The 26,594-nt window shown below is 44.7% G+C and overlaps 1 pseudogene; it reads right to left on the bottom strand.

The window, feature by feature from the left end:
- Window positions 1–8: 8 nt before the first annotated feature.
- Window positions 9–26,594, bottom strand: part of LOC137537236 (zinc finger protein 208-like) — a 145,933-nt pseudogene continuing 119,347 nt past the window's right edge.

The following is a 26,594-nucleotide window of genomic DNA, read 5'->3' as shown; positions in this document are numbered from 1 at the left end:
CCGTTGTTATTGCCTGATGAAGCGGGATCAAACCTGCGAAACGCGTTGCATATTTGGAGTTCATAAATAAAATATATTGACTGTCTTTACTACAGTCGTTGTGTGTCTACTTGAAGGAGGTAAGTCCACCACTACCTCCTCTATTTACCAGGAATTTGTTTTTTAAGCTCATTTAGCTTCCTTTTATCCTCTTGGCGCCTCTGTTCTCCTGCATAAAAAAAGCAAGTTCTAACTAGGCTCAGTACTATATGTACCCATATTTAATTCATCATGTCACTTCAGTACAGTGACTTTAACACTTTATAAACCAATGCAATGAGTAGCATGAAAAAATCCTCAGCATTCTGTGTAAATATGGTTAAAAAAAAGAAGAAAAAACAAAACAACATGTATCAGAACATTTGTGGCCAATACATTTTCCACACTCAACACAAGTGTCTGATAAGCTGTGACTTATGTCAAAAACATTTCCCACACTCAACACATGGATAGGGTTCTCACCAGTGTGAGATTTTTTTATGTTGGACAATGATTGATTTCCATGCAAAACATTTCCCACACTAAGCACATGAATAGGGCTTCTCATCAGAGTGAGATCTCTCATGTTTGACAAGAGTTGATTTACTCACAAAACATTTCCCACACTCAGCACATGAATAGGGCATCTCACCAGTGTGAGATCTCTCATGCTGGACAAGGTCTGATTTCCGTGCAAAACATTTCCCACACTCAGCACATGCATAGGGCTTCTCACCAGTATGAGATCTCTCATGCCTGACAAGAATTGATTTACTCACAAAACATTTCCCACACTCAGCACATGAATAGGGCTTCTCACCAGTGTGAGATCTCTCATGTTGGACAAGGTCTGATTTCCGTGCAAAACATTTCCCACACTCAGCACATGAATAGGGCTTCTCCCCAGTGTGACATCTCTCATGATGGACAAGGGTGGATTTCCATGCAAAACATTTCCCACACTCAACACATGAATAGGGCTTCTCACCAGTATGAGATCTCTTATGTGAGACAAGATGTGAATTAGTCACAAAACTTTTCCCACACTCAGCACACGAATAAGGCTTCTCACCACTATGAAATCTCTTATGTGTGACAAGATATGATTTATCAGTAAAACATTTCCCACACTCAGCACATGAATACGACTTCTCACCAATGTGAGATCTCTTATGACTGACAAGCTCTGATATACACCCAAAACATTTCCCACACTCAGCACATGAATAGGGCTTCTCACTATTGTGCAATCTCTCATGCCTGACAAGTTGTGATTTACCCCCAAAACGTTTCCCACACTCAGCACATGAATAAGGCTTCTCACCAGTCTGAGAGCACTCATGACTGTTAAGACTTACTTTATGACCAAAACATTTCCCACACTCAGCACATGAATAGGGCTTCTCACCAGTGTGAGATCTCTCATGTCTGACAAGATTTGATTTCTGAGTAAAACATTTCCCACACTCAGCACATGAATAGGGCTTCTCACCAGTGTGAGATCTCTCATGAATGACAAGATTTCTTTTATGCCCAAAACATTTCCCACACTCAGCACATGAATAGGGCTTCTCACCAGTGTGAGCTCTCTCATGTTTGACAAGACTTGATTTCCACTTATAACATTTCCCACACATGGAACAGGAATAAAACCCTCCAGCACGGGGAGACCTGTGCTGGGTATGAGGCCCCTCAGGGTTAGACAGGTGAGGGGAGTCTGGAGGAATATTTGGGGTAACCGGAATATCTGCAGGAGACTCTTGTCCAGTGACATCATCATCCATTGTACAGTCTGTGGATACAGAGAGACGAGTCTCTGAGAGGTTCCTGATGCCGGGACTCCGCCCTGCAAATAGAGAAACAGCATCACTTCCTGTTAGAGAACTCTGAGGGGAGGAGCAATTATCATTAGGTATGAAAGGAAAGAGGATGGTCGGCACTGCTGTACAACTTCCTTTATTTGGCAATGTGCAGACAAGTAGGCTGTGTGTTACATCATCACCTCACAGTCCATAAGAAGAGACTAAACACGTACCGGTGCGGGGGTGGATAATGGTGGGTGCTGGTTGCTGGGAGCCTGACGGCAGTTTCACACACAAGCGCTTCTTCAGAGGCTATGACAAGGGGGCGGGGCTATATCTGCTCTAGTTGGAGAAAGTGCTTTACTGTAATAGTAACCTGCAATCCAAGATTACAGTGTGGGGAGGTCAGGGAGAGCGAGGCCAAACAACACGGCCGCTATTCCTAATGGAATTACAAGTCCTGCTGCAGCAGCTAATTATACAAGCCACTAACATAATATTCCATGATGAATATAGGTCAGGCCATGCAGAGCAGAGAATCTGGCTGACCTCGTCCACATATACAACAAGGACTGCCTGATTAGGGGAAGCTGGGGTTAGGAAGGTTTAAAAGTTATTTAAAATGTAACCTTTATTTTAATGTAAAAGAAGCAGGGAGATTGGCCATTAGAGGATGGGCAACAGCGACATTCAAGGAGAACTGGGGAGGAGATTGTGTCTCAGAAGTTCAGCAGAATAGGTGATGTATCTATTCCTGACTCTCTCCTCTTTTAGTTTAATTCAACAGTTACTAATTACATGCTATAAAACACAATGGGGTTGATTCACTAACTATAGCACTGCCAAACAGCGAGACTAAACTGCTGTTATGAGCGCATTTACTATTTCCTCTGTGCACATTACACGCGCTAGTGGCAGTACGTTAATTTGCAATGGCTGCTGCCCTGATTTTCCATGTGATAGTGATGTATTGCTCCTGCAATATTTCACTAAAGCAGTCCCTACGCACAGAGGAAATACTAAGTCATGTGATGTAGCATGCACAGAGGAAATAGCATGTACAGAGGAAATAAGTGGCGCTGCTCTATTAGCGCTCGTAACAGTAGTTTAGTTGCACGTTAGTGAAGTTTGTGTTTTATAGCATGTAATTAGTAACTGTTGAATTGAAGTAAAAGAGGAGAGAGTCAGGAATAGATACGGCACCTATTCTGCTGAACTCCTGAGACACAATCTCCTCCCCAGTTCTCCTTGAATGTCGCTGTTGCCCATCCTCTAATGGCCAATCTCCCTGTTTCTTTTAAATTAAAATAAAGGTTACTTTTTAAATCACTTTTAAATCTTCCTAACCCCGGCTTCCCCTAATAGCTAACAGCGCTATAGTTAGTGAATCAACCCCAATGGCCACAATTCATTAAGATCATTCTGGTGATAATAAGGCAAGTGGAAACATCACCACACATCGATTTCTACTTTAAGTGTCAATTCACTAAAGAAACATGTCTTATTAACATGTAGTGATAAGCTTTCACAGTGAGAGTGCGGTCTTATCACTCCAGTCCTTAAGTTTTCACCTTTGTAGTTATTCTCACATGCAGTAGGTAGGGAGGGGAGGAGCACACACAGGAAAGACGTAGCTCCACCCACTGCTGCCAGGACGATTACAGCAAGGCTGGGTAGGACAGCAAGGGAAGGAGAGAAAGAGGCTGTGGCTGTGCGGCTAGGTGTGTGTGTGTGTGTGTGTGTGTGTGTGTGTGTGTGTGTGTGTGTGTGTGTGTGTGTGTATGTATTTATATGCTTGGTGTCTCTCTCCCTCCCTCTCTGTCTATGATGCTGAGCATGTTCTATGATGCTAAGCTTCCTTGGTCGTCCCCTCACGCCTATTCTGAGTGGAACCTGTCCTGTTAAACCTCTGTATGGTCTTGGCCACCGTGTTGCAGCTCAGTGTCAGAGTTTTGGCAATCTTCTTATAGCCTAGGCCATCTTTATGTAGAGCAACAATTCTTTTTTCAGCTCCTCAGAGAGTTCTCTGCCATGAGGAGCCATGCTGAGCTTCCAGTGACCAGTATGAGGGAGTGTGAGAGCGATAACACCAAATGTACCACACCTGCTCCCCATTCACACCTGAGACCTTGTAACACTAACCAGTCACATGACCTCAGGGAGGGAAAGGGCCTGAACCAATTCCCTTCCTCTGCTAAGTTCTCTCCTAGGACATCATTTTTCATGTTCTGCTTAAAATAACTTCTCAACACTCTGCAAATGAAAAAAGAACTGTAAAATGATTTTGTTGGTAACTTAAAAGGCCATTTATTGATAAGATATGAAAATATCACCAAGGAGAAAACGTAGGGAAAAAAAGTGAAATGGATTGGGCCCTTAAAATGTCTAATTGTAATTTTAATATTTTTCACTTAGGGGTGTCCTCACTTTTGTTGCCAGCAGTTTAGACATTAATGGCTGTGTGTTGAGTTATGTTGGTGGAACAGCAAATTTACACTGTTATACAAGCTGTACACTGACTGCTTTACATTGTATCAAAGGGGTAGATTCATGTAACTGTCGTAATATTACCCCACATACTGAGAGGAAGATGATCTGTACTGTGCCCAGCAGGGACATATCTGTTACTCAGTTTAACAAGGCTATTGAATATCTATTTATTTATCACTCACCAATTCTCATCTCTGCAATAATGTCTTCCTCCTTAGATGCTCTCATCACGTCCCCCTCCTCCATAGACTGCTGATCACTCCTCACATATGTCTCTTCTTCCTCCTCTTTAATTGTCCCCATCATGTCACCCTCCTCCATAGACTGCTGATCACTCCTCACATACGCCTCTTCTTCCTCTTTTCTTGTCCCCATCATGTCACCCTCCTCCATAGTCTGCTGATCACTCCTCACATACGCCTCTTCTTCCTCTTTACATGTCCCCATCATGTCACCCTCCTCCATAGACTGCTGATCACTCCTCACATACGTCTCTTCTTCCTCTTTACATGTCCCCATCATGTCACCCTCCTCCATAGACTGCTGATCACTCCTCACATATGTATCTTCTTCCTCTTTATGTGTCCCCATCATGCCACCCTCCTCCATAGACTGCTGATCACTCCTCACATACGCCTCTTCTTCCTCTTTTCTTGTCCCCATCATGTCACCCTCCTCCATAGTCTGCTGATCACTCCTCACATACGCCTCTTCTTCCTCTTTACATGTCCCCATCATGTCACCCTCCTCCATAGACTGCTGATCACTCCTCACATACGTCTCTTCTTCCTCTTTACATGTCCCCATCATGTCACCCTCCTCCATAGACTGCTGATCACTCCTCACATATGTATCTTCTTCCTCTTTATGTGTCCCCATCATGTCACCCTCCTCCATAGACTGCTGATCACTCCTCACATATGTATCTTCTTCCTCTTTATGTGTCCCCATCATGCCACCCTCCGCCATAGACTGCTGATCACTCCTCACATACGCCTCTTCTTCCTCTTTACTTGTCCCCATCATGTCACCCTCCTCCATAGACTGCTGATCACTCCTCACATACGTCTCTTCTTCCTCTTTACATGTCCCCATCATGTCACCCTCCTCCATAGACTGCTGATCACTCCTCACATATGTATCTTCTTCCTCTTTATGTGTCCCCATCATGCCACCCTCCTCCATAGACTGCTGATCACTCCTCACATACGCCTCTTCTTCCTCTTTTCTTGTCCCCATCATGTCACCCTCCTCCATAGTCTGCTGATCACTCCTCACATACGCCTCTTCTTCCTCTTTACATGTCCCCATCATGTCACCCTCCTCCATAGACTGCTGATCACTCCTCACATACGTCTCTTCTTCCTCTTTACATGTCCCCATCATGTCACCCTCCTCCATAGACTGCTGATCACTCCTCACATATGTATCTTCTTCCTCTTTATGTGTCCCCATCATGTCACCCTCCTCCATAGACTGCTGATCACTCCTCACATATGTATCTTCTTCCTCTTTATGTGTCCCCATCATGCCACCCTCCGCCATAGACTGCTGATCACTCCTCACATACGCCTCTTCTTCCTCTTTACTTGTCCCCATCATGTCACCCTCCTCCATAGACTGCTGATCACTCCTCACATATGCCTCTTCTTCTTCTTCCTCTTTAACCACAGCACTTACATGTATCAGTTCTCCACCCTAATCACACAAAATAAGAAGCACTTTATAATGTGACCACAGATAACAGCATAAACAACGGGAAACAATGTCACATAGTTTGGGGTCTCTAATGACTCTCAGTTCCACCTACCTGATAATGGCGGGGGGTGGGGCGATATTCCTGTAGACAATCCTGGGAATAAAGAGGACCTGTACACCTCTCTGGTGGGTTTCTGTTACTGGATCCATCTGTAGGAAACACACACACTGACTGAATACTATGGGCTCAATTAACTAATTGTTACCACACTGAAAAGTAAATATTACAGACTAGTGAGGTAAATTACCGGCTTGTGCGATGAATACCTCAAAAAAAAAACAAACAGTAATTTCTCTAAAATTAGAGCATTTGCTAAAACAAAGAAAATGTTGGGTATTTTTAAGTTCTGGCTGGACCTGTCAATAACTAGAAATCAGCATGTGGTAAAATTGACAGACTAGGGAGAAATCCAATAGGAAGAGCCACCTGGTCCTGCCACTCACCTCATTTGATCAGATGAACTACCGGGTGGGTTATCAGAAAGATAAACAAGATACAACAGCAGGAGACCTTTACAGAGGCTTCCCTGTATCCCTTTAGACATGCAGATCTATATACTGGTACACAGAAGAGGGTCCTTTAGGGGCATGCATACACATCTAAAGGGATGCAGGAAGCCCTTTACTCTTTAGTAAGCTGTCACACAGGAATGGGTTATGCAGACACTTGTAGGAGAGAACCTCAGCTTGCTGCAGAGACCTCCTCCACCGCTGGGAGACTTCGGCATTTCCGAGTAGGTGTAATGGTGTGTACACACTTGAAAGATTAATGAAAGATCTTAAACCAATTTTACCCCCTTCCATGTAGTATGAGAGCCATACTCTAAGCAGTCTATTCTATTGAGCTGAACTCCCCATCAGATAAAAATCCTTGCAAGATGCTGCACACAAAGATGCTGTACACATTCAAAAGATCAGTATCTGCAAAACATCCGTTCCTGCAAAATGCATTCATAGTCTATGATATCTGCAGATCCTCATACACACCTTGTTTGACAGATATTAATCTGAAGATCAGATCCACCAGGATGGATCTTCAGATCTGCAGATGATTGTCAGATATGCAGAAGAATATCTGTTAAACAAGGTGTATGAGATCCGCAGATATCATAGACTATGAATGCATTTTACAGGAACGGATCTTTTGCAAATACTGATCTTTAGAATGTGTACAGCACCTTTGTGTGCAGCATCTTGCAAAGATTTTTATCTGATGGGGAGTTCAGCTCAATAGAATAGACTGTGTAGGTATGGCTCTCATACTACATGGAAGGGGGTAAAATTGGTCTGTGATCTTTCATAAATCTTTCAAGTGTGTATGTAGCATTAGTGAACTGAAGCAACATTGTTCAGTAAATTACCTATTACCGCATGTGTGACAATCTTGGTGCACTTGGAAAAAAAAGTCTACAATACAGAATGCGGTATTTCCCCAACCTTTTCTTTTTTGCTAATCAGCCCTTAGTGAATTGAGGTCATTGTCTATTTGTGTTTATCAGATGAGAGGGATCTAGGAGGACCCCAAGCACTGCTTCCTCCATTATAAGTAATACAAAAAAAATCTCCTCTTACCCGGTGATGTGAGGGGTGGCTGATTCTCCATCATGGCGTCCTTGTAGAGGTCCTGGTGTCCTTCTATATACTGCCACTCCTCCATGGAGAAATAGATGGTGGCATCCTGACATCTCATAGGAACCTGACACATAGAATAAAACGGTCACCATCCAGACACACCCCTTACTGTTACTAGATAATGTCCCATAATTCCCAGCACCGCTCACCTCTCCTGTCAGCAGCTCTATCACCTTCCCAGTGATTTCCAGAATCTTCTGCTTGTTGTGTCCCTCAGATATTAGGAAGTGAGGTGGGGGCACTGTGATGGTCACATGATCACTGGACTTCACTGGAGGAAAACTCTGTATGAAAAGACCAACATTAATGTCACATAATCTCCCAGAATCCTCCTTACCTCTCGGGTTAGCTGTGTTTTATTAATAGAGATAAGAGTGATATCATGTGACCTCCCAGAATTCTCCTCACCTCTCCAGTCAGCAGACAGATGATCTCCAGGGTGAGGTTGAATATCCTCTCGGTCATGTGACTCTGGTCCTCGTCCATCCTCAGTGATGTGGTTATGTGATCTGTACAGGATGCTGCTGCCTTAAGATCGATAAGGGGAGGATAATCTAGGTTAAACGGCTGTCAGTGGTGAAACTACCAATACAGGATCCCCGTCCTCCCAGAACTCGCCATAGCTGTCAATTGTGGGTGGTAGGGCCATGGAGGGGACACTGACTGGAAGGGGAACAGGGTGAAAGTAGGTAGGGAGGAGGGTGAAACTAGCTGGGGTGGAGGGTTACACTGACTGGGAGGGGAGGAAGGTGAAAATCACACACACGAGAGGGTTCATAATGGGGGTGCAAGAAGGACAGCAGGAGAACACACACTGAGGACAATGCTGGAGGGGGACACACACTGGAGAGAAGAAGACACATACACATTGCGGGACAGTTCTGGGGTAGGGAAGGACACACACACTGTGGTGGGGAGAGGGGTACACATTGCGGGACAGGGCTGGGGGAAAGAGGGACACACACATGGGGAAGGGGGCACCGAGGGACAGTGCTGGTGTCACGGGCTGCTGTGAAGCTTATATGCCACTCTTACCAGCCAGCGGATGCAGTTCAGATCGATAAGGGCTCTCCTGTATGGATTGGCTATTCAAAAATTTCACCTCCCCGTCCCACAGATTTGTGCGGTTAGGCCGGGCGGAGTTGGTCACGCTGATTGGAGGGAGGGCAGGGCTGATGGGGAAGCACACTGGGGGGGGGGGGGGCAAGGTTGATGCCAGGTGGCCACAACTACTTTCCACAACACAGCCCATTGGATGGTGGCCAGAGTCCTACGGCCGGCGACATCCTGCAGCCTAAAGTGGGATGTTTCCCGGGACCTCATGCAGCCTGGGACAGGGAACCCCAAATCCAGGACGTGTCCCTGCTAAAGCGGGAGGTCTAGTCACCGTATGTAAGAGTGCAGAGCAGGGATCACATCCTGGCTGGAGGCAGCATCTGTTTAGTGATATATTTATTATGCAGCTTAATGCCCAGGAGGGGAGGGGGTGCTACTGACTGTGCCTTCTGTGGCTGCAGCTCCCAAGCACTGTGAGTCAGACAGGATTAAAGCCCTGTGTGACTGCTCACATTCCATCTAACACTAATGCTCTCTTCCCCATCTCTCCTATATAGTTATTGCTGCATACAATCTCTATGCTCATTCATACTATTACTATCCTCATACTTGCCCATGTCTGCACTGAACTCCCCACTGCAATACATCCTGTACAATGCCCAGCAGCCATATATGTGCTAGTCTATAACAAGAATCACACAATTACCTCTTCCAACAACATGTCCTCTCCACTTCCTGCAACTTCTCTTCTTCCTGTCTTACATCATTTCCTGTCAGTGTGATCGCCATCTTGTGGTGAATAGACTAACTGCAGCCACTGTTTGTGGGATCTCTTTTACTACGGTAAGAGTTGCAGATTGCCCAGCAAGTTAATGGTGAACCAGAACCCCTAGGAGTGTGTAAAGGGCAAAAAAAGGACTAAAAGGACTCAATTTTAAGCAAAACAGAATTTTGCCCTTTTAAAACAGAAGGTATTTGAGATTATTCAGATTGGAGCAGAGCCGGATTTACAGCTCAGGAGCCTATAGGCACATAAGGTCCGGCGCCCTAAGCCCCACCCCTTAACACAGGCCACACCCCTCAACCACACCCATTTTTATTACATGAAACCACACAAGGTAATGTAGATATTACCAAAGACAAGTAGAGAATACCAACAATGCAGATATCACCAACGAAATGTAGAATTTACCAAATAAAGGCTGATATTACTAGCAACAAGCAAATACAACTGCAACCCAGATAATAATCCTGCAACAGAGGAAGAGATTCCAAAGTGCACCCCCCCCACCTCCAGAGGCTTCTCACGTCCTCCTCCAGACCACCACCACTACCTAGGACTCGTGGACAAGCAGCTCCGGCTTACTCCGCAGCAGTGGCGGCTCCAGGAATTTTTTTTAGGGGGTGCTATGCAGGTGCTGGACTAATTTCCGGGGGGAGCTGACGACCTGCGGCGCGCGTAGCGCGCCGCGGGCAAAAATGGGTGTGGCTACAACCTGCGGCGCGCAGAGCGCGCCCCGGCAAAGAAAATGGGCGTGGTCATGACCGGATGAGGGCGGGGCTAACTCATTTAAAGTGAACCCAGGGTGAGAGTGATATGGTGGCTGCCATATTTATTTCCTTTTAAACAATTCTAGTTGCCTGGCAGCCCTGCTGATTTATTTGGCTGTAGTAGTGAACTGAATTACACCAGAAACAAGCATTTCCCATCTCTCCTATATACAGTTATTGCTGCATACAATCTCTATGCTCATTCATACTATTACTATCCTCATACTTGCCCATGTCTGCACTGATCTCCCCACTGCAATACATCCTGTACAATGCCCAGCAGCCATATATGTGCTAGTATATAACAAGAATCACACAATTACCTCTTCCAACAACGTGTCCTCTCCACTTCCTGCAACGTCTCTTCCTGCTGTTACATCACTTCCTGTCAGTGTGTGATCGCCATCTTGTGGTGAATAGACTAACTGCAGCCACTGTTTGTGGGATCTCCTTTACTATGAGTTGCAGAATGCCTGTAAAGCTCCTGAAGAACTGGAACCCCAGAAGAGTGTGTAAAGAGCCTAAAGAGGACGAAAATGGACTCAATGTTAAGCAAAACAGAAATTTGCCTACTTAAAACAGAAGGTATTTGAGATTATTCAAATACAAATACTTTCAAATGTAGGAATAAAGGGCCTTGCTGCTCTCACATGGTTATCTTCCTACGTCTCTGGAAGGTCCTTCACAGTCTCCTACTCAGATCAGATCTCTCCTCATGCTTTGTCTGTCGGGGTTCCTCAAGGGTCTGTCCATGGTCCCCTCCTCTTTTCCATCTATATGCACGGTCTTGGTGACTTAATCACCTCATTTGGGGTTCAATACCACCTGTAAGCACACAATACACAACTGTACCTCTCGGCCTCAGACCTTAACTCCCTCCTCAAACATGTTCCTGACTGCTTGTCTGCTATATCCTCCTTCATGTCCTCTCGCTTCCTAAAACTTAATATGAGTAAAAAAGAACTAATCATTTTTCCACCGTCTCTGGCCACCTCTCTGCCTGAAGTAACAATAAATGTTAATAAATGTTAATAACACTCCCATAACTTCAGTTCCCAAAGCTCGGTGCTTGGGGGTAATATTCAACTCATCTCTCTCTTTTATTCCTCATGTTCACTCCATAACCAGCTCCTGCCATCTCCAACTCAAAAACATATCTCGCATCCGTCCTTTTCTCACTCAAGACACAACTAAAATGTTAATACGTGCTCTTATAATTTCTCATCTGGACTACTGCAACATACTACTTTGTGGACTACCTTCTAACAGACTGGCCCCGCTCCAGTCGATACTGAACTCAGCTGCTCATCTCATTCATCTTTCTTCTCGCTCTTCCTTTACTGCTCCTCTCTGTTAAGCTCTTTACTGGCTGCCAATTAACCAGAGGATCCAGTTCAAACTCCTAACCCTAACCTACAAAGCTTTCCACAATCTCTCTCCCCAGTACATATCCTCACTAATTTCCAGATACAAACCCAATCGCTATCTCAGATCAGCACATGATCTTCTGTTGTCCTCCTCTAGAATCACCTCCTCACATTCACGTTTACAAGATTTTGCACGCGCTTCACCCCTCCTCTGGAATGCCCAACCCACAACACATCCATCACTCGCCAACCTTTGTTACCTTTAAACGCTCTCTAAAAACACATTTGTTCCGACAAGCATATGCGCTACCTTAGGCCACTTCCCTTTGTCCTAAGACCAAATTGCACTCCTACTAGGTATCCTAAAACACACTGCCTCTATATATTTGTTGCATACTACCTGTCCTCTTGTTTCCCCCCTTCCCTTTAGATTGTAAGCTCACAAGGGCAGGGCTCTCTTCCCCTTTAGTGTCTTAGAAATCATTATACATTTTATTCATCATGTTACTTTTATCACTGTCATTACCAATTCTATATATTGTATTTTGTATCATTCTTTGTATTTTGTTACTAATTATGTATCTTGTATATCGGTGTACACCATTGTCTGTATTATTATGTACCCCATGTTTGTTTCCTACTTTGTACAGCGCCACGGAATATGTTGGTGCTTTATAAATCAATGATAATAATAATAATTATTATTATTATTCAGAGTGTAGTGAGCATATGATGTCTCCCACGATGCATCACTGCTGAATGTGCAAATCACCCCTTTGTTATCCCAGAAAGCTAGCCACACCTCCACAACCACTGGAATGCACTGATGTGTCAGCTTATTCATTGCACAGAGCCTCAATAATCCAACATGAATACAGACTGGCTGATCCTCAGTGCATGGCATGGATTCATGTGGCTCTATGGGGTAAGGCTTGGAACTCCCTCTCAGTTACAGATTGCCCATCAAGCTAAACAATCTATTGTCATCATCATCATAATTTTTAGTTGCTACACAACAGCCTCATCTACAATAACTCACGCCCGAGTACCTACTAAGATGAGTGCATGATTCTGGGCTTACGGATGTGCTAGTCTTTGGCAGTACTTGGAAATACAAGTATTTCTTAAAGCAGACCCAAACCAAACTTTTTTTTTCAAAATATTTAGTTGCACCACTCTGACACATACAAAGATAAATAAACACTCCTTCAAGCCTATGAGCATTTCAGTGCATGCTTTTCACCCTTCTCTTTTCATAACTAGGGTTATACAGGTGGCAGCCATTAGCAATTCCTCCTTTGTAGGACACCACCTACTCCACCAGTTTGCCGGATTATTTGCCGGCAATATGAAAGGAAGGGAGGGGCTTCTCCAATAAATGTAAAATATTTTATATTTGTCATCATGCAGTTGAAAAAAGGCTGCTATTTATTATTATAATTTAGAAAATAGAATTTATTTCTGAAATCTTGTATTTTTAATTTGGGTCCACTTTAAGGCTTCCTGAACAATACTGAAGTGCTATATTACCTGGCAGATTAAAGAAGTTAGACCAGGCATGACACAGTAACAACGGCCACTGACTGTCCTCAGAGGAGCTCACAATCTAATCCCTTTCATAGTCATAGTCTAATGTCCTACCATATTGTTATTATGTATTTATATAGCACTGACTTCTTCTACAGCTCTTTACAGAATACATAGTCATGTCACTGACTGTCCTCGGATGAGCTCACAATCTAATCCTACCATAGTCATACAGTAGTGTAATGTCCTCCCATATTATTATTATTATTATTATTATGTATTTATATTTATTTATTGTATTTATAAAGCGCCAACATATTACGCATATTATATAGCACTGACATCTTCTCCAGCACATTACAGAGTACATAGTCATGTCACTGACTGTCCTCAGAGGAGATCACAACCTAATCACTACCATAGTCATACTATGTAGAAAACCAAAGAACATATTGGGACTGCTATCCAGGCTGCACACCCTAGCCCTTCCAGATGTGTTATTACACAGGGGCCAGCAGGGGGCCCTAACCATAATAAACACCTTACCTGGCTATAATATCGGGTGTCTAATGATGCTTACACCCACATGTACTAGGCCCACATCAGCACTCCATTATTGGGGCAATGACTGGGAGTCTAACCCGTATATAACACAGCCAGTGGAGCCAGTATAGAGCCTGTATTAGGCTAGGATCACAGTTTTATACAGAGACTCGTCTCACGTTAATCCCTTAATATCTCTCCTTTCTCTTCTGGCTGTGCTCCTCCTCCCAGCAGCTGACAGACTGGTAGCTGGGACATGGAAGTCCTCTCCTCCCTCCACCATTACTGAGCTTATAGGAAGTATCCTGGAATCAGGTGACTGGATGGGTGACAGCTCGGATGTAGAATGATGGGAGGAGCAAATCATCACTGGTGTGCTCTCAAGATTTTCATTGAACTTTTGACTGCATTGAGCTTTCCTCATGTTCCCATTGTAGCCTTTGTAGTATAATTTACAGAGAGAAGGGGATACTGCTGATAAAAACTGATTAGGTGGTTGGCCTTGGTAATCACAGCACCAGCGATCATCTGATCAAACTGCACTTACTCTTGTATCAGCTGGACCTTCACACAGCTGAAGCTGTATACACAGACCAGAGACACTCTGAGGCCATTACAGATTTATTGCCTAGGTCACAATGCACTGCTCAGCCTTGGTTACAGGAGCAGCAGAACATACATCAGCTCTAAATAGCTGTCAAGCGAATACCATTCTCCCCACCTATAAATTACAGCTACATCTTTCTTATATACAGAAAACTCTCCAGCATAACAAGTGTTAAGTAAGCACATAGGTGGGCTGTGGGTGTGTGAGAGCTGACAATCACATCCGGAGCTTTTATTGGCTTCCATGAGAATGTGATGGGCAGCATACCTACTACACAAGTCCAGGAACTTCAGGCCATAATTGGAGCTCTTCCAAATTCTGGGAAACTTATGTTGATTTTCATGCTGTGATTTGTTTACACTTCTGGTCCCTGACAGTGCCGGGCTGTGTGTAGATTTGAGAAGATAAAGCTCCATGGCCTTCCACAAAGCATGATGTACTAGAATGATCAGAAATATGTTTCTCTAGAATACATCTTAAGGGAGAACTCTGAATACAGTTTTCTGAGGGATTTACATGACAAGAACCCTGCAGATACTTAAAATCCCCCGAGGAGACATATGCAGAATTCTTACCTATGTTTCTATTTATATTTAGCCTTTAAGCTCTACCTTTGGTTAGACAGTCCATATGAGTGTTTTTTCTTGTTATGTTTCACCTTTCCATGCTCATACACTCTCCCTTAATTAGGTGTTTGTGCACCGGGGGAGAGAGAGAGCAAGACCTCTCGGCCTCCTTTATCCTGGCTTTCTGTTGTAATAAATCTTTGTTGGTTGCTATGGGCAACAACACTACACCTTAGTTTGGCACCATATCACAGAAAGTTTGATAACTTGACTCTCATCACAGCAACAGCATAGGAGATAGAACTTCTTAGACGTCGTCAAAGTTTCAGGAGTTTATTCAGTAAACAGATACACAGATGCTTATCTCTACATGTTCGTTACACCTTAGCGAAGCAAATGGTCTGTAGTAAGTCCTCTTTGTGTTAGAGGCTCTTGGTCCATTCCTTTTGAATGGCAACCAGGCTATGTCTTATGTTACATCTATACTACATTGCACTTAGGCCTATATACAGCATACAGTTAGATAAGATGACAAGACATTACAAAAAGAGTAGAAAGTGGAAGTCATCAGCCAGAAGTAGCACCCCCCGCCCCCCGGGAGCTCATTAGCTCTTCTTATACTAAACTCTAAAGATTTAAATGTGACATCTTCTGAGCAGGGACGGATTAAGAACTCATCGCCTGCTATTGGCTGATAAGAACCCGTGATATCATGACAAGCACAGTCTTTACTGAGCATGCACTGGAAAATTCCATTTTTCAAGGACCTGTCCCCTTGTTCTGAGGAGGTCATTGTTGAATGTACTTGTGAGAATATTTTCATAACAATGGCTCATGTTTATGTTATGGAGTACTAGGGAAAAAACACAAAGACAACGGGAGCCCACATGGTGCAGTATGTCACAAAAAGATGAAAATTCGAAAAGGGGGGGGTTCGACAAAGGAATACTCAAAAAGGTTGGTTGCACGAGGGGCAACCGACGACTTTAGGCAGGTGGAGTATCTTGACCTGACTCCACTCAGGTATACCAGCAGTCCTGGAGGCGGTCGCTCTCTTGGAAAAATCCCATACACTGTAGACCTATGAGGTGGTGGAATTTCACCTCAGGTTAGGTGTGTGGGACTCCCCTCACTTTGGAGCGGGGGGAGTACGGTACAACAGGAGGTGAAGAGGTGCCCAATAGGTATATAAAACACTTTAAAAACAATAAAATTCAAAAGGAAGAGGTGGCTTACCTCATAGACGACAAATCACTTTAGAAAAATAATTTTTATAGTAATTAAGCACTGGCAACGCGTTTCGTGGGACCCAGCCCACTTCCTCAGGCCAAGTAAAGTGCCGCTCTGTCTATCAAGCCGCGTTTGAGGCGCCCCAAACGCGGCTTGATAGACAGAGCAGCACTTTACTTGGCCTGAGGAAGTGGGTTGGGTCCCACGAAACGCGTTGCCAGTGCTTAATTACTATAAAAATTATTTTTCTTAAGTGATTTGTCATCTATGAGGTAAGCCACCTCTTCCTTTTGAATTTTATTATTTTTAAAGTGTTTTATATACCTATTGGGCGCCTCTTCACCTCCTGTTGTCATGTTTATGTTGTTCATCACCAGCTGGTCTGGCCTCTGCACTGGATATCTCTGATACAGCTTTGGGAGTTCCAGTCCAATGTTCTACTGAAAATCAGTACTGTCTTTATTTATCTCTAAGAGAAATTCTCCTTAAAGGGAGATTCTGCACATCAAGGGCTTGATTCACAAACCTAGTTAGCACGCCTAAAGTCTTTTGGGCGTGATAAGCATTGCACTAAGTAGGTTAGCACCGCTTTGAGGGAAAAACTCGCGCATAAAGTTTTGCGTGCACAAAGTCCGGTGCATGCGAAACGCCGCATAGGGTTTAATGGCGTTGCGCACGTAAACTTTGCACGCATAAAACTTTGCGCGTGAGTTTATTTTATCACGCCTAAACTAAGTTTATAATATAATACTAAGTTTATAATGGGCTTTTCACCAGCGTGCTTTGTGAATCAAGATCCAAGTCTTTTAACTAAACTCAGTTAAAGTAACTGAGGACTACGAATTCAAGCATATAATACTTACATTCTAACAGCCCCCCTGAAAAGGCTTGATCTGCAGATCCATTTTTCTGGTTCAGACATTACCCATGATTCTTTTCTTTATGTTTCACTTTTCGATGCTCGTGCTCACACACTTTCTCTGCTCTAGGTGGTTATCCCTGGGAGAGATCTCTTGGCCTTCTTTTAACCAGGCTCTCTAGGGATGCTCTACTTCTAGGTCCCTATTGACCAAACTTTCCACATTTGCGTCACATGCGTATCCCTTACAAACTTGTATGATTATGGAAAAGTGAAACTTGTTTGTCTGTTAAGCAACAGAGCAGTGCCAGGTGTCTTCTAAAAAAAACACCTTTAAACAATCAGCTCCATCCTCATAGGTACTGCTGAAAGCTAGACACCTAACCTTGTATATCGCTTAGCTTGGAAATATTGGCTTATGAGATTGTCTATCTGACACCAATCTCTTAACCATGCTGATTTATTTGCCTATGATTGTCATCCCCATCATGACGACTAGTGAGTGTAGCAAGAAGTTTTGAACTGCATAGGCCCAGTCCGAGTGTCCCTGGAACATCGCCAGAAACCTTTTCCACCAGGTCAGACTGGATCTCACCTGATCAGTGCTGCTCGGATACCACTTTTCACTATCTGGAACTAATTTGGATCCGAATACCCCTCTATCCGATCCGGGTCGGATATCTGGATCAAAAATTTTCCAATCCGAATCTGGGTCGGATATCCGACCCCAGTATCCGGGGTATCCGGCCAGATTCAGATATCTGGATAGAAAAACAGGAAGTGCCCTTTAAATTGCTTTAAAAAGGGTTTTTAGGGTCAATGAAGCATGTATCATCATTATTTTGCAAAGGGGAACACTAATTGATGATCTGGGGACTTAAAATCCCCCCTCCCCCCTAAAAAAAAAATGGTTGTCAATTAACATCAGGCCTAGGTTCCAGACAGCGGTTATGCAGCCCACATTGTGTCCAAAGTGCCGACACGTGCAAAGTGCGAAGTGCAAAGTGCCACGTGCCATGTGCAAAGTGCCACGTGCAAAGTGCCAAGTGTGAACTCCCACATGCAAACACGTGCAAAGTGCCATGTGCAAAGTGCCACGTGCAAACATGTGAAAAGTGCCACGTGCAAACACGTGCAAAGTGCCACGTGCAAACGTGTGCAAAGTGCCAAGTACCATGTGCAAAGTGCCACGTGCAAAGTGCCATGTGGCACTTTGCACGTGGCACTTTGCACTTGTTTGCACGTCGCACTTTGCACGTGTTTGCACGTGTTTGCACGTGGCACTTTGCACGTGGCACTTTGCACGTGGCACTTTGCACGTGTTTGGGCACCAGCACTGGAGCATGTCTCTCAGGAAGCATTCAGCAAGCCAGGACGATCTGTCTCATCATGGCAGCCCTCCTCATTATACAGGGGGGCTGGCCAGTGTTCCTTTCTGCGATTGGGTGCCAGGGCTTAGGCTGGGAGGCCTCTGATTGGCTCAATGACGTCAGGTGGTGCCGGCCAGGGTTCACCTCTATGATTGGTTGCTAGGAGCCCTCTGATTGGCTCCAGGATGTCATCAGCTTAGTTACAGTAATTTCGGATCCGGATACCCGCAATATCCGCGGTATGCGCCCAACTATCCGTAGATAGCTATTCGGATTTGGGCCCAGCTATCCGGAATCCGGTTGGATAGGCCTAAAAAGTTCGGATATCCGGGTCTACCCGGATATCCGGAATCCTGATGAGCAGCACTGCACCTGATTATATTTGTGTTCAACCTCTTTAAGATCCCCTTGATCATGGTTAAATATCACCTCTAGTTTAGTGTTCTGTTTGTTTAATCGTTGTAACAAAGTGTAGTCTTGTGTCAAAACCTGTGCCCATTTATCCCATGGCGTTTTATCTCTCAGGATAGGCACTTTCTGGGTAGAGATGGCCCGAACGGTTCGCTGGCGAACGGTTCCCGGCGAACTTCCGGTGGTTCGCGATCGCGGAGAACCTCAAACTTTCCCGGAAGTTTGGTTCGCCCCCATAATGCTCCATTAGGGTCAACTTTGACCCTCTACATCACAGTCAGCAGGCACATTGTAGCCAATCAGGCTACACTCAGTCCTGGAGCCAATCCCCCGCATATAAGGCAGGGAGCGCCAGCCTTTACACTCACTCGTGTGCCTGCAATAGTAAGAGAAGGGCAATCTGCTGCAGACTGTCTCTCATAGGGAAAGATAAGTTAGGCTCTTGGCTTGTTAGCTTGCTCCTGGCTGATTCTTATTGCTAAAATAGCACCCCTCAACAGCTCTATTGAGAGCTAATCTTTTTTTTTTTTTCTGTGTGTCACTGACACTTGTGTTGCATTATAGACAGCCTTGATAATTCATACTGTGTGTGTGCCACTGCCAGGCCCAGCACATTCAGTGACTACCTGTGTGACAGGTGCACATTGTAATACCCAGTACTGCATATACCTACCTTTTGTGTTAAATGAACCCACCTCATCACTTGCTGTTGTGTTGAGTGAACCTACCTCATCACTGCATATACCTTGCTGTTGTGTCGAGTCAACCCACTTCATCACTGCATATATCTACCTGTTGTGTTGAGTCAACCCACCTCATCACTGCATATACCTACCTTTTGTGTTGAGTCAACCCACCTCATCACTGCATATACCTACCTTTTGCGCTTAGTGAACCCACCCCATCACTGCATATACCTACCTTTTGTGCTTAGTGAACCCACCCCATCACTGCATATACCTACCTTTTGTGCTTAGTGAACCCACCTCATCACTGCATATACCTACCTTTTGTGTTTAGTGAACCCACCTCATCACTGCATATACCTAGCTGTTTTGTTCAGTGAACCCACCTCATCACTGCATATACCTACCTACCTTTTGTGTTTTGTGAACCCACCTCATCACTGCATATACCTACCTTTTGTGTTTAGTGAACCCACCTCATCACTGCATATACCTACCTTTTGTGTTTAGTGAACCCACCTCATCACTGCATATACCTACCTTTTGTGTTTAGTGAACCCACCTCATCACTGCATATACCTACCTTTTGTGTTTAGTGAACCCACCTCATCACTGCATATACCTAGCTGTTTTGTTCAGTGAACCCGCCTCATCACTGCATATACCTAGCTGTTTTGTTCAGTGAACCCACCTCATCACTGCATATACCTAGCTGTTTTGTTCAGTGAACCCACCTCATCACTGCATATACCTAGCTGTTTTGTTCAGTGAACCCACCTCATCACTACATATACCTACCTGTTGTGTTCAGTGAACCCACCTCATCACTGCATATACCTAGCTGTTGTGCTTAGTGAACCCACCTCATCACTGCATATACCTACCTTTTGTGCTTAGTGAACCCACCTCATCACTGCATATACCTAGCTTTTGTGTTGAGTGAACCCACCTCATCACTGCATATACCTAGCTTTTGTGGGCAGTGAACCCACCTCATCACTGCATATACCTACCTTTTGTGTTTAGTGAACCCACCTCATCACTGCATATACCTACCGTTTGTGTTGAGTGAACCCACCTCATCACTGCATATACCTACCTTTTGTGTTTAGTGAACCCACCTCATCACTGCATATACCTACCTTTTGTGTTTAGTGAACCCACTTCATCACTGCATATACCTACCTTTTGTGTTTAGTGAACCCACCTCATCACTGCATATACCTACCTTTTGTGTTTAGTGAACCCTCCTCATCACTGCATATACCTACCTTTTGTGTTGAGTGAACCCACCTCATCACTGCATATACTTACCTTTTGTGTTGAGTGAACCCACCTCATCACTGCATATACCTACCTTTTGTGTTTAGTGAACCCACCTCATCACTGCATATACCTACCTATGGGATAACTCACGTAGGGACAAGTGCCTTACGAAGGCACCTGGAGAAAAGGCGCAAACTGCAATGGGAAGAACACCTGAGCAAAAGCAGCACACAAAAGAAAAGCCACCCTCCTTCTCCTCTTCCTCCTTCAGGTGCAGCATCTTCAGCCGCTTTCTCACTTGCATCTTCACAGCCACCCTCCTCCACTCCGGTTCCTGCTCCTCTGCCCACAGCAGCCAGGTGTCCGTGAAGGAAATCTTTGAGCGGAAGAAGCCAATTTCTGCCAGTCACCCCCTTGCCCGGCATCTGAGAGCTGGCGTGGCGGAACTGTTAGCTTGCCAGCTGTTACCATACAAGCTGGTGGACTCTGAGGCTTTCCGTAAATTTGTGGCCATTGGGACACCGCAGTGGAAGATACCAGGCCGCAATTATTTCTCTAAAAAGGCGATACCCAAACTGTACTGTGAAGTTGAGAGGCAAGTGGTGTCATTTCTGGTACACAGCGTTGGGTCAAGGGTCCACCTGACCACGGATGCCTGGTCTGCAAAGCACGGTCAGGGCCGCTACATTACTTACTCAGCCAATTGGGTCAACCTGGTGAACGATGGCAAGCAGGGAGTACGTGGCTGTGCAGCGGACAAACTTGTGACACCTCCACGGCTTGCAGGCAGGCCTCCTGCCACCTCCTCTTCTTCTCCTCCTGCTACATCCTCTTCACTATCGTCCTCCTCTTCCTCCTTGGCTGAGTGGCAGTTCAACTCTACTGGTGCTGCCATCTCCTCTCCAGCTACACAGCCCCATCTCCCCAGAGCCTATGCTGCATGCCAGGTATGACGGTGTCATGCCATCTTAGACATGTCTTGCCTCAAAGCGGAGAGTCACACTGGACCAGCTCTCCTGGCTGCTCTTAACAAACAGGTGGATCGATGGCTGACCCCGCACCAGCTGGAGATCAGCAACGTGGTGTGTGACAACGGCAGCAATCTCATTTCCGCTTTGAATTTGGGAAAGCTGACACATATACCCTGCATGGCACATGTGCCAAATCTAGTCGTTCAAAGATTTGTGTCAAAATACCCAGGCTTAGAGGACATCCTGAAGCAGGCCAGGAAGTTGTGTGTTAAGCTTGGGGGTGTAATCTCCACAGTCAGCATACAACACATAAGCTGACGTGAAGGAGGTACACACACCAGCACAAGGGATCAGGATATCCCCAGTTTAGTGGAGGAGAGGACTGACTCCAATAGGAGATTGTGGTGCACAGAGCCGGTGCAGATCTGAACAGCCACAAACACTTCCGTAATAACGTCTCAGCGCAAAGTAGCGCTGAGCGCATAAACCAGGACTGAGGAGATCAGGACAGGTAGACAGAATGAACGCTTGCTAGCTAGCGATTACTTAGCGACAGCAAGCGTCCAAAACCAGACAGACTGGAATGAGGCAGCCAATGCGTTGCGGCGATGGCGTGCCTCACAAAGACAGGACAGGAGAGACAGGAAATAGCAGGATCGAGATAGATGAACGTAACACAGATAAATATACAATAAGTATGTTTTCCTAGCGTATCACACTTACAGCTATCAATGAAACTATTTGTAAGGTCTGACTAACATATGTATATATCGGCAATGAACCGATATATGACATAAGCAGGAACGCTGACTAGAACTGGAGTAATACAGGGAACAGGACTCAGAAGGATTCGCTATCTCTTCGCAGAGATGAACGCAATCCACAAACAGGACCAGGAACAGGATAACTAGCTCAGCACGGGTGTTCACGATACGCGCAAACTACCAAAACGTGCTGGAAACTGACTAACTGAACACAGGAAATAAACAGTTCGTGTACGTATATATCAGCAACACTGATATATCAACGTAACACGGATACAAGGAAAATAACAAAATGCGCAAGTATGCGTATATATTGGCGATGAACCAATATATGACACAAGACAAGCAAGTAACAACTTCTAGAACAAGAGCAGAACTAGGAGGACTCGCTGACCCCTTCGCAGGAGTCAGCGCAGTCCACACGGACCAGGAACGAGGTGGGGCACGAGCAGAGTAACAGATAGAGTCTGAAACTATGGTAGCCCATGAGGCATTGCAGGAAGCAGTTCTTTATACTGAGGTCATCCAATGGGAGCAGACCTGCAGATTCCCACACAAGTGAATGGTAATTAATCACAGGCTGATAGCAGGAAAAGGCAGACAATGATATGCAGCCTGCAGGAAAGGGACCGCCCCTCCACTGCAGCAGACAATGTTTGTTTACACAAAAGCATATTAAACTGTCATTAACTTCAGAGCGACTGCAGATGGAATCAGCAACTAGTTTAAGTGCAAACCAAACTATGCAAGCAAATGCATGTAATGACATTAGAACTGCTTGGTTTGCAATACCACTGCAGTCAGCAGTAAACGCTGCAGAAGCGATCATAACAGTACCCCCTCCCTTAAACGCGGCCTCTGGACGCCTATGAAAACTGACATATTTCTCCTGAACCACCCAAACCAAAAAATCAGAAGTGGGAAATCCAGCAAACTGATCTGACTGAAAATTCATGAAGGTCGGATCCGTCCGACAAAACCAAATTCCCAAATCAGTCTCACCAAAACTAGACCAATTGGAACCAGAACCTACCGAACCATGCCCGTCAGCACTACAAGCCTCAGTGTGATACCCATCAGAACCACGACTTCCAGAGAAAAGCCCCCAGAAACTCTCTGAGCGATACCCACCGCCTTCCCGGGACTGTCCAAAAACGCCAATGCCTTTGCAATGCCCACCGGAACTGTCCCCACCAACACAAAACCCACCGTTGAACCAGTCCAAGGTACCAGGACAAGTTTCCTTAGAGATCTCCCAGAACACTTGGAAGCTCCAAAGAGATCCCCACAGGTCAGAACGCCCCTTAGGCTCACATGGAGAACCATCAAGAACCCCTATGGAACCCAGGGCAACTCTAGAGTCAGGGTCACAAGGACAAACATCAAGATCAGGGTTTTTAGGGACCAGAACCATCTCCGGGCATGCAGGCCAACCGGCAACATCAGAACATGTCTCCACTAGGGAAGCGTGTGAGCACGCCAACACAGACACACTTGGGCACTCTGGCATACGAAGCACATCTGGGCACACCGGCACAAGAGAGACTTCTGGGCATGTCAAGGAACTGCAAACCTCAAAGTCAGTCAAGGTAGGACCGAAACCAGGACTGGGCAAAAAAAAATCATCATGACTAGACTTCACAGTTACTGGATTCTCACTAAAAAAATGCAGGATCAGACTTAGATGTCTCTGATTCCAGCAAAGTTATTAACAAATCATGTTCAGGGGCATTTACAAGACAGGACAAATCTTCTGATGTATGCACCGAACTAGACAGGGTTCCCATAACTTCTTCTGGACTAGACAGAGACTCATCAAATACACTGGATTGGAGCTCATGAAGGGCTGCAAAACAAGTCAGTAGTGCAGCAATCCCCACTGAACTAGGCAAAACTGAGTAACTCACTGGACAGGAAGGGGACTCAGGAACTTCTGCCACACCGGCCAGAGAACCAGAATTTTCCAGGATACAGGGCTGGGTTTCAGAAACACTCATTAACCCGGACTGAAATTCTGAGATTTCTATTATTTTTTCCAGCGAGTCAGAATTATCCATGTTACAGGGCAAGACTTTTGAAACATTCAGAGGACAGGGCTGGAGTTCCTCGGCTGTTACAACACTGGAGAGGGACTCATAGTTACATAGTTACATAGTTACATAGTTATTTTGGTTGAAAAAAGACATACGTCCATCGAGTTCAACCAGTACAAAGTACAACTCCAGCCCGTCCCCCACATACCCCTGTTGATCCAGAGGAAGGCGAAAAAACCCCCACCAGGCATGGTCCAATTAGCCCCAAATGGGAAAAATTCCTTCCTGACTCCAGATGGCAATCAGATAAAATCCCTGGATCAACATCATTAGGCATAACCTAGTAATTGTAGCCATGGATGTCTTTCAACGCAAGGAAAGCATCTAAGCCCCCTTTAAATGCAGGTATAGAGTTTGCCATAACGACTTCCTGTGGCAATGCATTCCACATCTTAACCACTCTTACTGTAAAGAACCCTTTCCTAAATAAATGACTAAAACGTTTTTCCTCCATGCGCAGCTCATGTCCTCTAGTCCTTTGAGAAGGCCTAGGGACAAAAAGCTCATCCGCCAAGCTATTATATTGCCCTCTAATGTATTTATACATGTTAATTAGATCTCCTCTAAGGCGTCTTTTCTCTAGACTAAATAAACCCAGTTTATCTAACCTTTCTTGGTAAGCGAGACCTTCCATCCCACGTATCAATTTTGTAGCTCGTCTCTGCACCTGCTCTAAAACTGCAATATCTTTTTTGTAATGTGGTGCCCAGAACTGAATTCCATATTCCAGATGTGGCCTTACTAGAGAGTTAAACAGGGGCAATATTATGCTAGCATCTCGAGTTTTTATTTCCCTTTTAATGCATCCCAAAATTTTGTTCGCTTTAGCTGCAGCGGCTTGGCATTGAGTACGATTATTTAACTTGTTGTCGATGAGTACTCCTAAGTCCTTCTCCAAGTTTGATGTTCCCAACTGTATCCCATTTATTTTGTATGGTGCTAGACCATTGGTACGACCAAAATGCATGACTTTACATTTGTCAACATTGAATTTCATCTGCCATGTATGTGCCCATATAGCCATCCTATCCAGATCCTGTTGCAATATGACACTATCTTCCTGAGAGTTGATGATTCTGCACAATTTTGTATCATCTGCAAAAATAGCAACATTGCTCACTACTGCATCTACTAGGTCATTAATAAATAAATTGAAGAGCACTGGACCCAGTACAGACCCCTGTGGGACCCCACTGCTAACAGTCTCCCATTTTGAGTACGATCCATTGACCACAACTCTTTGTTTTCTGTCCATTAGCCAGTTCCCTATCCATGCACACAAACTCTTCCCCAGTCCTTGCATCCTCAACTTTTGCACCAGACTTCTGTGGGGAACAGTGTCGAAGGCCTTTGCAAAGTCCAAGTATATCACATCTACAGCATTCCCAATATCCATATTAGCATTCACTACCTCATAAAAGCTGAGCATGTTAGTCAAACAGGACCTGTCTTTAGTAAACCCATGTTGATGCTGAGAAATAAGATTATTTTCTACTATGAAGTCATGTATAGTATCTCTTAGTAACCCCTCAAATAGTTTGCATACAACTGATGTTAAGCTTACAGGTCTATAATTTCCTGGATCAGATTTTTTGCCCTTCTTAAATAATGGGAAAACGTGGGCTGTACGCCAATCCACTGGGACTCTGCTAGTTGCAAGAGAGTCACAAAAGATAAGATAAAGGGGCTTAGCTATAACTGAACTTAATTCTCTTAGGACCCGAGGATGCATGCCATCCGGGCCAGGTGCCTTGTCTATTTTTAATTTATTTAGTCTTGCCTTTACTTCTTCCTGCGTTAAGTATTTAATATTACAGTTAGAAGATTGAGACTCTTCTGCCTCTGTAATTTGCAACAGTGCTGTTTCCTTTGTGAAGACAGAAGCAAAGAAAGCATTTAATAACTCTGCCTTACCTTGGTCATCCACCATTGAGTTCCCACCCTCATCCTTTAGGATTCCTATACAGTCAACCTTTCTTTTTTTAGAGTTGATGTACTTGTAAAACTTTTTTGGGTTAGATTTGATA

This window comes from Hyperolius riggenbachi, chromosome 10, assembly GCF_040937935.1.
Source record: "Hyperolius riggenbachi isolate aHypRig1 chromosome 10, aHypRig1.pri, whole genome shotgun sequence".
Lineage (NCBI taxonomy): Eukaryota > Metazoa > Chordata > Amphibia > Anura > Hyperoliidae > Hyperolius > Hyperolius riggenbachi.
The sequence above is the reverse complement of the archived record's forward strand: the minus strand, read 5'-3'. Positions and strand labels throughout refer to the sequence as shown.